This window comes from Stegostoma tigrinum, chromosome 43 (assembly GCF_030684315.1).
Source record: "Stegostoma tigrinum isolate sSteTig4 chromosome 43, sSteTig4.hap1, whole genome shotgun sequence".
In the NCBI taxonomy this organism is placed as follows: Eukaryota; Metazoa; Chordata; class Chondrichthyes; order Orectolobiformes; family Stegostomatidae; genus Stegostoma; species Stegostoma tigrinum.
The window spans coordinates 6,368,268-6,368,547 of record NC_081396.1 but is presented as its reverse complement, the minus strand read 5'-3'; positions in this window follow the sequence as shown (position 1 = coordinate 6,368,547).

Sequence of the window (280 nt, the reverse complement as noted above, 5' to 3'; positions counted from 1 at the left end):
AGGGCTGTGGGGAGGGAGCGGGGCAGTGGGATTAGTTTGGGGGATGGATACAGGGCCGTGGGGAGGGAGCGGGACAGTGGATTAGTTTGGGGGATGGATACAGGGCCTATGGGAGGGAGCGGGGCAGTGGGATTAGTTTGGGGGATGGATACAGGGCCGTGGGGAGGGAGCGGGGCAGTGGGATTAGTTTGGGGATGGATACAGGGCTGTGGGGAGGGAGCGGGGCAGTGAGATTAGTTTGGGGATGGATACAGGGTTGTGGGGAGGGAGCGGGGCAGTG